Below are 16,252 nucleotides of genomic sequence, written 5' to 3'. Positions count from 1 at the left end.
GAGCCAAACCACAATTTGTTGTCCAACAGCAACAAACCAGCCAACGTGTTTTAGGAGCCAAGTACAGTCCCGGTTTATCACTGCTTAGTGGTAATGTATGAACTCTAAATCCAGTAAAGGCAGGATCAGGTATAAAGAATAAGGCAAGTATGTCTTTTTATTGGTACCCCAGGAAAAAAAAGCTCCCACTGAAAGGGTGGTTTTGTAATTGCAAAAAAAAAATGATATTGGTCAAATAACCATTCTGCACTACTACAACATCATATTCATTTTCTTTCATTGTTTTTTGGCACTGGTGCTCATTTCATACCCCAAGGCTGTAGGTTTTCCTCTACAGATGGTATTATTCTCTAATGTGGGTTGCAGTAAGGTTTTATCATTAGATTTGTGCCATTAATTTATATCAGGATACCAAGCCAAGGGCAACCAACAGTAAGGTTGAAACGATCATATTCTCCTTTACTGTTAACTCCATGATAAAGCTTACGTCTTGGGCTGCCTTCCAGGTCATACATAATTATTTTATATCCCATTATGCTTATCTAGACAAAAATAAATAGCTGACTTTTTTTATACTTCTATAAAAATATAACCACAGTTTCCCATCTTTCTAGTTTTGTTTTGTATCTCCATCTTGGTGTAATACGTCTCCGATTGCTGAGTTTTCATAAATACTGAGAATAAACATGTTGATCACTACATTTTTTAGAAAGGACATTTTGTGAATCTTCCATGACAGCAATAATGAAAAATTATTATTTTAATAATATGATGACAACACCATATTTCTGTCTTGTTCAGCTCATTCTGTGACTACATAGAAGGCAGAGATGATGAAAGCATGAAGAATGATTGCTTGGTAGGCAAACCTTATTTATTCGGGCATTTCTATAGAGCTCTCTTTGTCCTTTCCTTTCAGAAGCAATGACCACTGGATTAATTTGTAAAAGGATACAATGTATCCATTCATTGCATAGCTATTTTTTCTTAGCCCAAAGACACATGGGATCATCTAATGCTGACGATGTAATGGGAAGAACACTGAAATCAAATTTGATTTGGCATCCATTGTTCATCTGGCAGACATACAGTTATGTACTGTCTAAACAATGCACATCTTGTAATTTTGGGTAGATTCCTGTAAAACAGCTAACACATTCTCCTATATGTAAATCAGCATTCTATTTTATTTCTTTTTTATTGCAAGTTTATGAATCTGAATGTAGAATTTTACCAATATAAAAATACAGCTACTATGAAAGTGTTAACTGGGAAATGATGATTTAAATAGAAAAAGATGTAGTGGAAGAAGTGCATGGGATGCTATAGGTAGCCACCAGAGCTTGACAAATCTGTGCCTAATGCCCAGTAATGATGTTCTCAGGTTTGGCCTTCAAATCCTACAAAGTAAATACAAATATCACTAACTGGAAACTGTGTGAGTAATTGGGCAAAATGGTCAGCTTTTCTAAAGTATTTAAAATATTTGTATAGGGGAAACATGTATTAATATTTGTTCACTTTTTGGAATAGCTACGTGTATGTAAATTCTAACAAACTTCTCTTTGTTCCAGTTTGGTCTTTTTTCAAAGTATTTTGTTATATCTACTTAATAAGTGAAAACAGAACAAGGAGAACTTCCTGGTTTACAATATATTCTTTTGTAAAAAAAACACTCTGAACTTCTGAGTTCAGTAACAGCAGCTTAGCAGATGCATCCCTGCCACCCATTGGCATAATACTGCCCGTATTGGTAGGATCATTCGTAGCCGCAGCTATGTATAAAAGTAAAGACCTTTCAGGCTATCGATATATTCAATCCAAAACTATAAAGGTAATTTGGGTGGCTTCAATTGTCTAACAAAATAATTTTTATAGTAATGATTAAAGCTCATTAATATGCTTAAATTTTGCCTTTCCTTGTCCCCCCTTCATAAACATACTAAATACATTTTGAAATATGCCAGACTATTTTTTCGTGAACGTGTTTTTTTGATAAGATTTCTTCTGAATAATTCAGAAAAATGGATGAATACTTAGGGTTTTTTTTTTTTAAACTTGAAATACATGCTTCTCCAAAAAAATGAACATGCCATGGATTGTGGTGCCTATGTGATGTGAAAAAAATGGAACATCCAGGTGTGTTTTTCTCATGCCATGAAATACTTGGTCAATCTGTTCAGTTTGTTACAAGTACACTGATACTATCAATATCTGAAGTATCTAGCCATTAGAATAAATGCCATGTATGAAAAAAGCCAAACACTGCACCTTCTTACTATGAAGCATTGTGTTGCCTGTATTATACTATGGGACACTTCTGTTTAGCAGGCTCTGGAAAGTCATCTGAAACCCTTTAAATTATAAGGGAAGAGAAAAAGAATTGTTCTTCCCTTTCCAGTGCTGTTTTTAAAATGCTACTTTTAGCTCCACAAATAGGCATTTTCTAAACCTATTTGCACCATCCAACCACTAAGTACTAAAAAACTTCTAAAATCATGTATATCATATGCATAGATGCTCATCACATACATCCATATGTCTATTTTTTACAGTAATGCCATTTACAATGTTTAAACCATCTGTTGAATTTTAAAGTTTACCACCTAGATATGATGTCATTCTTTTACTTGGAAAATACTTTATAGAGTTCTACAAAATGACCAGATAATTGTGCTGTAAAACCTGACAAACCAGCAAGGTTAATTAATTACGAGTAAGTTGTATTTTGCTACTTGGATGTATATGAGATACATTTTTACATGATGCTGCTATAGTAATACACTTACATAAAGCAAATAATGTAAGCCCCAGTTACAGAAACGTGTTTTTGCTACTTAAACACTAATGCTTTTATTTATTATCTTTTATTTCTGTTTAGATTTTTTACCAGCACCCAAAGCAGATAAACCAATATTAGATGGCCTAATATAGGGACTATGAGCATATTTGAAAAAACATTTAGACACTTTGTCCTGGTTACTTTCAGTTCTATTTCAGACATGCACTGAACCTCATTTTAGAGGGCAAGAAGCCAAGGCATAGCTTTTGCTCCCATGTACTTGCATGCTGACTTAACATTTTTCCAGGAATATATTAGAAATTCTCTTTTTTACACATCCTTTCTTTTTTGCTTCATATTCTTCTCTATAGACTCTGGTAGGTTTTTTTTTTACAAAACTTTCCTGAACTTTACTTACTTACGAAACTTATTTTTAGGTGTCTCTAGGTTCATCTTGGTGGCTGACAATGAAATATAACCACCCAGATAGGTCACATGAACCAGAAGACAAACCCCAACCTTTAACAAAGAGGAAGTGTTTTAGAGCTTTAACTATATTCTTGTGATATCAGCTGGAAAAAGCCTGATGCTGAGGAAAGTCCTATACAAGGTTTACTTGCAGAATAGGTTTTAGGACAATAGGGATATCTGGAGTGGGTGGTAAGCATTATAGATAACATAGACTTTAGCTCTATGTTAATGGTTATATTTATTATTTTACTTATCTGATTTGTTACACAAATATGATTAATGCAAAGTTAATGGATTGTTTTAATGTCACTAACAGCATTACAGATCTTCCATTTACCTCTTGCCTTTCTGCCACCTGGAGTAAGTAAAAGAAACCAAACATCTGTTCTTGGGTTTCTCCTTTAGAAAACAGATAATATTCTGTGATACCAGTATTATGATTATTACCCAGTATTTATACATATTACAGATATGCTTTATATTACACAGTGCTTTACAAAGTCCATAGTCATGTCAGTAGCTGTTAAAGGGGTTCAAAATCTAATGTCCCTACCATAGTCAAAAGTCATTAACACAGCCTAAGGTCAATTTGGGGGTAAGGCAATTACCATAACTGCATGTTTTTCGATGTTTTATGATACCCTCTATCAAACATTTTAATGAAAAACATTTTCTATAACACACACACACATATATATATATATATATATATATATATATATCACACTAGTTCACTAGTTTATGTAATAATCTAAAATCATCATAATTTCCCTAGAAAAATTTTGTTCTGTACCCAGTTTATAGAAACTCTAGTTTTTAGTTATTCTGTTAAGTCAATATTAAATTACCTAGTGAAAAAACAAGCTTTATATTTTCATATTTACGACATGTGAAAGTTCTTACGACAAATGAATACATACACAGCAGACATGAATCACATCACAGCTTAATTTTTTTTTCAATTAAACTGGAAGTTGACTGCCAAAAACTGTGCCAAGCTATTCACCTGCAGGGCATTCTTGTTTTAAGTGCAATGTTTCCCAGCCGGTAGAAAGTTTGATTTGCATGACTTTGCTAGGGGCTATTTTTCCCAAGATTTAATGGCATAGCAAACAAAATATTTCTCTTACACTGATTATGGATATGTATCAAAGTGCTAACCTCTTTTTTGGATAAGAGTAAATCAAATTGTTCCATCATTTATTTGGCTATTTAAGGGGAATTTAGGTGTATAATGGCCTGGATAACAACGTAGATACTGGAGCCAGGTAAATTCTAGATAGCATGTTCTCTTACATTTTCCTACCACATTATCAAATACAGATTTTATTCAGGTTACAAATTCATCTTTAAAGTGGATCTTGCATTACATCTGGAGGAATGCTTACATTGCTGAGCTTCCTACCCTTTCCCAAATCACTTTCTATATATATATATATATATATAAAAGCATACTTATGAAGAAGAAAGAGTTACAATTACTTTACACTCTTGTACTGCCTGTGGACCATTGATCAGAATGGCACCCCCTTTCATCTGCTTTGTATTCCACTGGATTAAATCCAAAAGGACTCTGATATTACACCCATCATGTTTCTTGAGTGTAATAATATGATTTTAGTTTTATATATCATATCTTTTTTTCTACATATAGACGATGATATGGGGAGAGGGTATGGCCAGTGTAAGGGCTACTTTACCCATGCTGTACCAATTTGTTTTATTCCCCAAACTGTTGCTTTCTACTTAGGAGAAAAAGATGTCCAACTGAGCTTTAACTTTGATTTTGTTAAATACATTACAGGTGCATCAAAACCTATGGTGTGCAATCTTAGAGTCCATTTTTTTAAATGTAGGAAGTGTTGTCCACTGCTCTGCAAAGAAACATTGTTGCTCTCTGATGTGGAGGAAACAAAGGCCTCTCAGCACAGGTCCACCACTCCAAATCTGAGCTCTGCAATCAGCAGTAAGTTTGAGTTCTACTGATTGACAAGCAATAAATCTGACCAACTAGGGGTAACGTCAGACTTCTACATAGAGACCATTGCTTCCAGACACTTTTCCAGTTAGGCTCTGATTATAAAACAAACTATAAAACTTTAAAAACCTTTTTGTTTTAATGCACCTGGAATGTATTAGGCTGATTTAAACTGAAGGTTCAATTGATCTGTAAGACATGTATGTAACCTAAAAAAATGCGGTGATGTTTCAAATTTTTTAGCTTATGTAAAATCAAGTATGATGCTGTAAACATATGGAAATAGTTTTATCCTTTTTTATTTTCTAAAGTGAACTAGATTTATTAGTTAATTTAATATTGTCTCTAACTGAAGTAGAGTACTGTATGTTCAGAGTATAAGGAAGGCACCTTTTCTGTGCCAGGAACAATATTTGCTTTAGTGTAGCGTGGTTTATCCATGTATTTTCTTTGTTCTGACATAATAGCAAAGTGGCAATGTTGCTTTAGCTTTTCGGAAGCATATTTTTTAAAAAAACATAAGGAGACAATTCAATAGCATAAAAGCATGCATAAAAAAAAATATAAAAGTAGTATATATTTTTTTTAATTAAATGAAAAGACTAATTACTAAATAACATTATCTCATAGTTTACATGTAGAAATCTTGTACTCAAAGTGAGTGCAAAAGCCGCACGACCATAATGTTTTTGACCACATGGCATCATACAAAGAGTTTATCTACGTCAGCCAGCCAGTAGTGTGCAGGTAGGGATGGCTACATCAGGGTTGGACACGATCTAAAGCCAGTGTGAAAACAGGAAGAGGGACACTAAATACATAGGAAGTCTTTTTTTAAAAGAAAAAGAGAAAGCAAGCCAATGAGAAGGTAAATTCTATGGACAACAGTACTTTCTTTCATTATTTATTTTATTGTTTCATTTTCATTACTAGGGTTCAAACAGGCACATAGGAACATCTATTTAAGCACTTTAAAAGCTGTTATAAACCTGTAAAATGTGTATGTAATGTGTGTTAGGTGTTTTTATCCTGGACACTGCATTTGTTGATCCTTACCTTATTTTTTCTTATGTCTGTAGGCTACCCCCTGATATATTTCATATATACCATATATATCTAAGTAAGTTCCTGTCCTACAATTTACAAATTATGGTAATGTATTGTTTTTGGCATTTCTAGACATTTGTGGACAAGGTCAGCAATAGATCTAAAGCATTGCAGAGGGCATTAAACAAGGCTTGTATAGTTTTATGCAGAAGTCACTTTACCTTATCAGTGATATTTGTTTTAGACCAGTGGTCGCCAACCTTTTGGGACCAACAGACCACTAAATTTACTGGCTCCGGACCTTGCATGTGCAGGGAGCTGGGTGCCACTTTAAGGGGAAGAAACTTCCCCCATAGTGACGCCATGATGCCAGAACCCGCCCAATCCCCCATTGCAGTTCTAAGCCTGTGATGGGAGAATGGGCAGGGTGTGTCCAGAGAGAAAACCCACCCACTTCCCTGAGCCTGTGATCCGTATGGGGGACATGGTCCGTGGCTCTGTCCCCCCAGCAGTGTCCTTCTCTTGGGGGGCACACCGGCTAGAGCTGTGGACCACGGGTTGGCGACCGCTGTTTTAGACAACTGTTTTATGTCTTGTACATATATTTGACAATAGAAAAGAGAAAAAAATAGATTAGGACATTCACATGTGCATAAGTGAACGAACATGGGAATACACCTCTTCCCAATGCTTAATTGAGCATATGTAATCAACAAGCTATAAGCTATATGGAGGGAAAAAACTGAGCAAGGGACAATCATAATAATAAGATGAGATTATGAGGGTTTGATCTTCGGCTCTATGGTATAAGTAATATACTTTCAACGTTGACATTCTATATTAGGTTTAGGTGAGGTTTAGCAATCATTTTACAATATATAGGTGTTTTTGCTCAAGCTCTTCTGCAGAAACAAAACCTAGCACATTTGATATAGTGGTTGTCTAAAAAACTGACTACAGCAGTTAAAAAATACCACAAGATTACTTCTCTTTGAAACTGGAAAATGTTCAGCTACACTATACGCTCAGACTTGTCAGACACAACTTGTACCCTGGCACAAGTCTTATCCGTCTTCTTGAAGAACCTACATATAAAACAGAACCAAGGTGCAGAAAGATGGCAACAGATGCTTTGTATAGATCAATCAAAATTTTGAATATTTGGCTGCAATGGTAGGCAGTGTGTTTCCTAAGTAATGGTATGTGTATGAATGTCTGCAAACAACACTAAAACGTGGTTGAGGTTCACAGCAGGATGTGAGCAGCCTATTTGCATATAGAGTTGATGAATTATTTGCAATTTATGGTACGTCACTGTTGAAAAGTATAGGCCGATTTTTTATCTTTTATGCAATACCATCAGGGAGTCATCTGATTAGTCTCAAATTTTTTCTGCAGCCTATCAGTGACCCCAAACACTTCCCCAAAAATTATCTGCAGCAAAAAATCATACAAGGCATTGAGCAACAGATTGTATGACCCCCTCAAAGTATCATCAAGCCAGTCTAGGATGAATTGCAGAGACAGAAGGACAGCTTAAGTGGAACTGTGGCAAGTTGTCTGGGATTCTTGGAACAACCATATGGGAATCTTTAGTAACTTTATTAAAGTTTATCTAAGACAATTCCTGTATTAAAGGCCAAGAGGGATTACACCAAATGTTATTTTTTTCTGTTAACTACAGTTTCTAGGAAATTTCCTGATTAATAAAAATGCTTCTTGGTATTAATTTTAAAGCTCCCTTGCGCTACAGCATTTCATGTGTACATGAAAGGTTTGTAAAGTACTGAACAGGGATGAGCTGAATAGCTGATATAGCTGAAAGTGGAAATTGTTTTTTAGGGTTACTGTTCAATTACTGTGAAAAAGGGCTTGGGGAGTTGGCATTTGTCATATGGTATCAGTGCAAAAGGTATTATCATGCTGCTGATGCATTAAAGATATAAGATATCCATGACTATTAACCTCCCTAGAGGTAACCCTGAGTGTGACTCAGGGTAGAAAAAAGTTGCTACAAGTGGTAGCCCTGAGTCACACTCGGGTTATGTAAACCTATGGGAAGGTAGGTTCCGCGATCTTTGTATTCTTTCTTCTTCTTTCTACCTGCTTCTGCAGCCGATGACTCACCGGGGAGTTCCCGGTGACGTCGGTGCGTGTACGTTGCTGGCGGGGCGGGAAATTCAAAATCCATTTGTATTGCATTCAATACAAAATAACTGTATTGAAAGCAGCACATTGTTTTCAAAAACATTTTTTTACAGTATATATATTAGTATGAGTATAATGTGTATTTTTTTTAAATATATAGATTTTTTAATTTATTCAATTTATTGTTTTTACATGATTTTGTGTTTTAAACTTTATTATACTCATACTATTATAGTATACTGTAAAATAAATTTTCATGAAAAACAATGTACCGCTTTTAGACAAATAATACCAGAAAGAAATGTAATGCTAGGGAGGTTAAGTAACATACTTGGTGGGCATGTTTTTAAGTTGAAAACTATTTTATTTTTTAACTCCTAAATTTCAACCAAACTTCTATGCACACATACAGCCTGGGTGGAAAGGAAAGACAGGGTCATCAGCATACACCTTCCAACCTTTGGCATACCATTATAGCCACATTCCTTCCAATAACTTTGGAGGGTCCCAATGTTGGGATACAAGCCCTCTTCAATACATCTGGTCCTCCAAAATGATGTAGGGGTTTGTTTGGTTGGGGGCTTATGTTGCAATCTTTAGCTTTCCCTAATTCCTCTTTCCCATTCCCACAAACAGTTTAATGCAAATAACCACAGTTCAGTGGAGTAAATCCATCATCAATTCCAACAACCCAATGCCCAATGATGTATACGCATTTCATACCATATTTGTGATTCCCTGCACTGTTAGTGGTAGGGGATCCTGCATCATGTCATTTACCATATTGATCAGCCTTTTAGTGACTCAGGGGAATGTCCAGATAGCTAAATGAACTCATGGAAAACTGAAAGTAGAGATGCATTGCATACATTTCAGTGGAGAAAAACACATACTAAAGTTAAAAAAAATTTTGCATTAAGTGGGGAAATTTACTTTTCACCACGATGTGATTCTGTGGAACACATATACAGAAGTATGCATTACATACTGTATACAATAACATTTGTTTTGCATAAAACAAGAAGTGGGAAAAAAGACAAAAAAAGTAAACACACAGCAATGTGCATAAACAAAGTTTTCCACAGAACTTTCCCTTTCTTTTATTCGATTCTGTATAAAGAATTTAACATTAAATACTGCCCTGTTGTTGTCCTTAGTTATTGTAATTTCCCAATAAGGTGAGTCACAAACCTGGAGATTTTAGCATTTTAAAATATACATACAGCAATTAGGCAAAGCTCTGCTTACAATGGTGTGGGCTTGACACTGATTCAGACCGATTGATCCAATTGTTCAGTCTAATTTGTTGAAAATAATTGCCTTATTTTTTTTTTAACAGCAAAATCTAAGGTTTTAATCAGAAAGGACGCTACAAAGCAAGCCTTGCTAAAATGTTCTTTCTTTGGATAACTCATTTCTTTGTTTAATATCTTATCTGTAAAACAAATATTGTGTAAAGATAGTGAAAAAATTTAAATTATATGTCCTTATTAGTCTCCAATTCATACTTGTAACCACAAGCTCCTTCAGCAGAAGGGTCACCATAGGTGCACAAAGTGGACCAGGCCTTTGGAATTCTGCAATCATGTCAAGGTCACCAGGCCTCCAAACCATTTGTACACTTACGTCCCATATATGTTACAGAAGGACATGGGGCCCATTGGACAACCAACCCACTGACCACCATGCAGTAAATGCACTGTTAAAAATGTATTGTATGATTTTTTTCACTTTTTTTTTCTTTATGTTGGTGTAGGGAAACCTAATCCAGCTACCCATGCATTTCCGTAGCATTTGATCATTTTTAATAATGTCCCATTGCTTCCTGTAACTTTATGTTTTGCAGTGATCTACTTTTGATTTCTGTAGAGAAGGGTTTTGTCCACACTAGGTAAACATAGTCACCGGACAGGCAGAAATTACCATAATGTCACAGATGACATCATGCTGTTGCCTTTATATGAAACCATTGTTTTGTGGTCCTCTGCCCTGATGCCTTGGAGCTGTTTCGTGTAGTTCCGGGAGCTTAGTGCTAATCCACAGAGGCCATTGGCATGGGGGCCCAACCAGAGTCAATGAGAACAGGGGTCCTTTTTTTAAAACACCTTGGGATAACATAGTGTACATGCCAGCTCATATGAAAATTGCACTCATTACTCATTATGCAGTTGTGTTGGTTTTTGCTACATTGCTATAGTAGCAATATACTATCATAAGATATCCTTATAACAACTCTAACCTTCAGTCCTAACACTATCTCTTAAACTAATCCTATCTTTCACAATAAGAAATGTCCTCCCTTCTGTGTCAAAAACCAAATTCTTTTGCCCTGAAAGATGTTCCTGAGATCTCTAGAATCTAATAATTTACACATACTTGATACATTTTTTTATTGTATTATGTTGCGTTTCAAGACATATTTCTGGGGAGTCCTCAAACTAAAAATCATATAATTTACATTCAGAGGAGTGATATATTAATATTTACGATTCTGCCATTGACAAGAAGGGAAGTAGTTCTGCCTCATTCTTTTGTCCTGAATTATCCTATATGTAAGTAACAGAAATGTCCATTTGTGTCAAAATCCAAATCTTATTGCATGAAGTATAAACATTCCAATATCTCACATCTGGAATCTATTAATTTATCGATTACCGAGGACTTTCATTATATTTTTCTGTTTTTTAAGCCATATTTTTTGGAGTGCCAAAGCAAAATAAATAGCTGAGATTCAGAGTGGTATAATAACTTTTTGGACTATAGAAAAGATAATTACCTCTGCCCCATAATTTTTTGCAGTCCTGCTGGTAATTGAAGAAATCTAATATTCCCTTTTTTCATTTCCTAACTTCCACTGGCTGCTTTCTTTGTGTACCACAATATAAGAGAGGTGCTCATCCATGCAAACAGTAAGCAAGAATGCAGATGTTTTACATTCTTGCATCTTGGATTGACTTTGATGTAGCTAATTATATTAATATGTCATTATCGATAATCTTGTTCAATCGACTTTATACATACCAGAAGAAAATATATTTAGAACTCACCCAATGAAATATACCCAGAAGATGTTAAAAACATTTTTACTGAAAGTAGTTTCCCAGGGCTGGCCCACATTTGTTACTTTCCATGGCAGAATTTTTCAGAAATTTCATATTCTATGGTTATTAATGTAATTTAATTTTAAAAGAAACATTGCCAAATCCACACAAGGACAAAGCATATTTCTGGAGAGGGCCTCCTCTGTATTTTTTTAAAACTGTTTTTTTTTTTAATTTAAATCTGGTTCACATTGTTCTAATACTGTTTTTTCATACCAAATGAAAAGACTTCTATGTTTGATCACAACTGGAAAGGAATCACGTGTTGTCACTTAATCAGAACATTTTGTGTAAATACAATATGACTGCTATTAGTTAAAACATAGCTTTTGGTAATTTGACAAATGTAGTAAAACAAGCTAAAAACTACCTAAACACAGCTAAAGGCAGAACAGAGAATTTTTATACAGTAATGTCAAATTCTAAAAAGCTATAAGGCCAGAAAAGATTATAATTCTATAGGGCTACTTTCCAGTTTCCTACACATGGAATTATAGATCATTACTACAATTAAAAATTAAAATTAAAATAGGTAAAGGAAAGTGAGTACTCTCTGCAGTCGAATTCTTATTGTCTTAAAAATCTGGACACAATGGCTGGCCCGGATTCACCATCATTCCTAATATATATGCCAAAATCAATTTTTTTTACCATATTCAACCTTCAGATAATTTTCCATTGTATACCAAAACTGTTGCAAGTAATTTATTAAAAATATAGCCAGCTTTAGCAGATCTGTAGTAAGAATTTCACCATGGACAAGTCTTATCTTATGTCTTGTATATTCCGCTTACTCATTTGTTGTTGTGGTTTTCATGTTTCTAGGCAAAACAGTATTGTCCCATCTGGATTCATGAAGCTATTTTGGGGCTATTTCAGAATTTATTATTAAACTGTAGGTTATATATATTACAGTTCCACTTTAAAGTAGAACTATAGCTAAAAGTTAAAAAAAAACTTGCAACTTTGCAGGTCCTTTTTGGCAGAAGGATCAAATAAATAACATTACCTGTCCGATCACAATTTTTTCAATACACTCAGCTATCCCTGTTCCATTGCGGGCACCACAAACCTCTTCTATTCTGTGCTTTCTGATCTTTATTAGCCAGGATGGGATAGTATACCCTCAGTTCTGCCAGCCCTGGGGGATACCCAGCATGAGCTGTGCAGCATTTTTTAAAGGAAGATCACAGATAAGTAAGTATATTTTATTGCAAAAAGGACATTACTTATTCCTCTCTGCAAAAAAACACCTGTCTGCTTGCAAATTTGCAAAGCAAAACTTTAGTTCCCTTTTTCAATAAAGCCACTATTATGGTGAAACTACTTGTGATTATACATTTTCCTGGTTTGTATCTATGTAGTACAGTATATGTACAAAAGTTTCTATCCTTTAAATTGAGGTAATGCTAAACTGCCTTTCTGTCTGCTCATGGTTATATCAGATGATGAAAATGTAACAAGACCTGTTAGACCAGTTTTCTTGGATAATATAATGCAAATTTTTATTTAATGGCTGCTTTCTGAATGACTTTTTTATATACCTAAAATAAGTTAGAAATCAGTAGTCCTTTTTCTTGCTGCTTCTACAAAAGTGGAGAATTGTATGAGCCCAGTTCAGCAATGACATCACACTAATATTTATGTCAACTCAGCTGGGTGGGGAGATAAGGAATAAGGACAATAATGCATTTATCTGGGAACCACTGAAATTCCTTTAGCCTAGCCATGTTTTTTTTGAGGGGGAGCAGGTCTGGTACTGCACACAGCAAAGAGAAAGATATGTAACATTCAAAATTGAACATGTTAAGAATGAAGGTTATATGGTATGCTGTAAGAGTTGTTCTAAAAGTTATGCAACATGCTGTGGTAAAGCATTAGTTTTGCTTGTTGAACTTTTTTTGGGACAGTCATGCGAGACAGTGAATCTTGGATCATTGCACATTATTCCACTCTGGTAATGTGAATGATAACACTGTCTAGAAATTTCACAGTTAGAAATTAGGTCTAGACTCCTTGTAAAGTTGAATATAATTTTTTTTTAGTTTTACTAGTGAAAACACTTCTAAGTTGTAGATTGAACTGGACTTTTCTGCATCAATGCCAGAGGCTCACTACTCCACCAGTCTGACCCTATGGACCTTCCACTGTACAGGATGATGGGGAGGCTCCAATCAAAACTTCAGGCAACATAGATAAAACTCTAGCAGCTGTTGGAGCAATAAGTAGGCTAATATTTTTCTAGTTCCATCAATAATTGCTCATAAAATTGGGAAATTATTAATCAAACAACATTGTTTTCAGAGCAAAACAGTTAAAAAAAAACTAAAACAACTACAATGTTGTTTTAGATTCAGATTTTGTATTTCACCTGCATATTCATCTGTGTTTGTATTAAAAAAACCTTTAAGTTTAAAGCCCAAAGCATGTGTACTTGTAATACTACCTTAATACTACAATTATGATTGGTAAAAAAAAAATGATGGTCTCTAGTGTTTGGACACAGCCACCATGGTCTGGAAATAGCTGCACCACTGAAAATGTGTTGTCTTTGTTGGCTTTGTTTTGCTTAGGTTTCATCTGTTGTTAAAAACAGATTTGAAAAAAGATAATTTAGAGAACACTGTGTTTGAGCACAAGCTCTTCCTCCTGTAGACTTCATACCTGAAACTCAACAAAATTGCTAATATGTTATTGAGGAACAGCAGTGAAGCCTGTTTATTACAAATATTTTTTACATTATGCAAAAAGGCTACCCTGCTATTATGCCAAATGAGAGTTGTTTATTCATAGTATTCTTTTGCAAAATGGTTGCAATGTTTCAGTTTGGTAAATGAAAGAATTTTCTGTTTGGTAAGTGAAAGAAAAACTATTTCAAAATATGGTAAATATAAGAGCCATGGATTAATACAGCTGTGTAATCATTAAAACATCATTACATGTACTTCAATTTGAACTTCTTTTGGCCTCTTATACTCCCTGTACGGCATGACTAAATGTGAGAAGAAGAAGCAGGACAATGAGTCAGTTTATGTGCTGCAGGAACCATAAAAGAACCATGCTGATAGGAATAGAAAGTGATTGATAGGGCCTGATTTATTAAAGCTCTCCAAAGCTTGAGAGGATATACTTTTATCAGTGAAGCTGGGTGTTCATTAACAGGCTTCTTCACTATTCATTGTCCAATGGTAGAAATGGTGCAGGAAGACCTGGGCTCAAGGTAGTGGGTTCAGTGATGCTGGCCATCATACTTAGAAGATCAAGTGGCAAAAAAAGAACAGCAAGAAAACATCTCTGTATTTAAATTACTTGCAGCATTAACTATTGGCAAAATTCAGTTTTTTTGGCTGTTATTCTACTTTTATCTTTAAAAACAAAGATGTTATCTCACTATGTGATCTAAAGTTTCATATATTGCTTCAATACCAAGAAAACCCCTTGTAGGGGACAAGGCACACAAACCCCTTGTAGGACAAAGTAGAACCTCGGTTATCCGGAACCCAATGGCCGAATGGCCAATTGCAGATAAGTTTATTTTCTGGTTAACTGAGGTTACTCTGAAACTGAAGTTTCTCAGCCATTCAGCACTAGAATGAGGAGACTTGTCTCCAATACCTCTAGTGCTAAATAGCTGAGAAAAGAGAAACCCTGATGGCGCTTTAGCCGTCATCAGGGTTTCCATTTTTTCAGCCAATCACGGAGCAGAGCAATCAGCGGAGCTCTGCTCCGCTTTCCTGACACCTCCGCTCTCCTAATTGCTCCCACAGCCCTAGTGGAACTGTGGTATGTGTCTTTGGATGCAGAACACATAGCACAGCTCCGCTAGGGTTGCAGATGCAGTCAAGAAAGCGGAGCTGTCGGGTGCCAGATATCTGAATTTTTCGGTCATCTGAGTTCCGGATAACCGGGGTTCTACTGTATATATTTATGCTAAAGATACAGATCTCCAAATCAATGCTGGAAAACAGTATCTGGGTATAAGGTAAATAGGTCTTACTGTACGAACCCCTAATCTGCACAAGTCAATAATTGTCCACAAAAATGTAAATGCTTTACTTGAAAAATGTATTCCTTGTTATCAATCTTGTAAACGTTTATTCATTTTTGTATTTTTATAACTGTGCACACTCTGCTAATTCAAGTTTTTTTTATTAAAAAATCCTACCAGAAGACCTTTTGGTGGTAGATTAAGTCGATGGCTGACTATCATTTCATTTGGATGGCCACATTAAACTTTTAAGTTTATTTTTTCTACTATGTATTCTACTGTAATATCCAACATCCATTATTGACCCCTGGAGGAAGTATAGTGTTTAGTTATCTGTTCTTGTATTTGTCTTACACTTAATGTCAGTAATTTTGGAATAGTAGGTTTTATCTTGCATCATCTACATGATTTATAAACACCTTCAGTTAGCTACAAGGAATTTTATAAATGTAAATTAGGTATGGAAGAGAAAAGCTGTGCTTTTTTGGCAATCAAAAATGTATTAGGTGTTAGAAGTCACATACAATGTTAATAAATATTATTCACAATAGCAAAATTTTAGACATTTAAATCAAGTCAGTCCCATTAAAGTATCATGGGAGGTATGATCATTGAACTATACAAAGGAATCCCTATACAGTAGAGAATATAACGTCTCATGTCCTGAGGCATTTCACTTACAGGCTTCCTCAGGGGATATGTTGAGAGTGTTAGATTAGGATATGATCTAGGGAAAT

The 16,252-nt window shown here is 35.0% G+C and overlaps 1 protein-coding gene across 5 annotated transcripts in view; it reads left to right on the top strand.

Moving 5' to 3' along the window:
• Window positions 1–16,252, top strand: part of ADGRG6 (adhesion G protein-coupled receptor G6) — a 108,184-nt gene that overhangs the window by 31,029 nt on the left and 60,903 nt on the right. The window lies entirely within an intron of this gene.

Source organism: Pyxicephalus adspersus, chromosome 4, assembly GCF_032062135.1.
Source record: "Pyxicephalus adspersus chromosome 4, UCB_Pads_2.0, whole genome shotgun sequence".
Taxonomy (NCBI): Eukaryota; Metazoa; Chordata; class Amphibia; order Anura; family Pyxicephalidae; genus Pyxicephalus; species Pyxicephalus adspersus.
The sequence above is the reverse complement of the archived record's forward strand: the minus strand, read 5'-3'. Positions and strand labels throughout refer to the sequence as shown.